Raw genomic sequence first — 710 nt, forward strand, 5'->3', positions numbered from 1 at the left:
CAGATCCTGTAAAATTAACAGATTCCCAGAACAGGAAATCTTTTTTGTTTGTTTTGTTTTGTTTGTTTTTAACTTCAAGACAGGGTTTCTCTGTAGCCCTAACAGTCCTAAAACTGGCTCTGTAGACCAGGCTGGACTTGAGCTGACAGAGATCCACCTGCCTCTGATTCCAATGCCCAGCTCAGGAGAGGAACTCATAAGAGGTAAAAGTATAACTAACTTACTGTGTTTATGAAACAAAAAAGTAATTTGTCCTTTTAGACAAAGCCCAAACTTACTCTTCCTAAGGTTGATAGAAGTGTCCTATGACTCAAGTTGCTGTGGTGAGCATCTAACAGACATTCTAGTGTTTCCTCAGGTCCACTGAGGACTGAACCAAAGACTAGCTAAGCATTTACTAAAATTCTAAGAGTGGCTTGTTCTTTTCATGGCAAACTTGCTGAATGCTAGTACTGTGTATATTCTTCCCCAGCTGAAAAAATCTTCATGAATGAGCTTGAATTAACTGCTCATCATGTCTTTCTTGAAGACAGGGTCTCATGCAGTCCAAGCTAGTTTCATACTCACTATTTAGCCAATATTGGTCTTGATCTTGTGACCATTCTTTTCCACCTCCCAGTGCCAACACACACAACATCCATACCTATTTATAAACTTCTTCATGTTAACATAAAATATGCTTATACTTATATATCAAAATCCCCAAAAAG

Source organism: Phodopus roborovskii, unplaced genomic scaffold (assembly GCF_943737965.1).
Source record: "Phodopus roborovskii unplaced genomic scaffold, PHOROB, whole genome shotgun sequence".
NCBI classification, from domain to species: domain Eukaryota; kingdom Metazoa; phylum Chordata; class Mammalia; order Rodentia; family Cricetidae; genus Phodopus; species Phodopus roborovskii.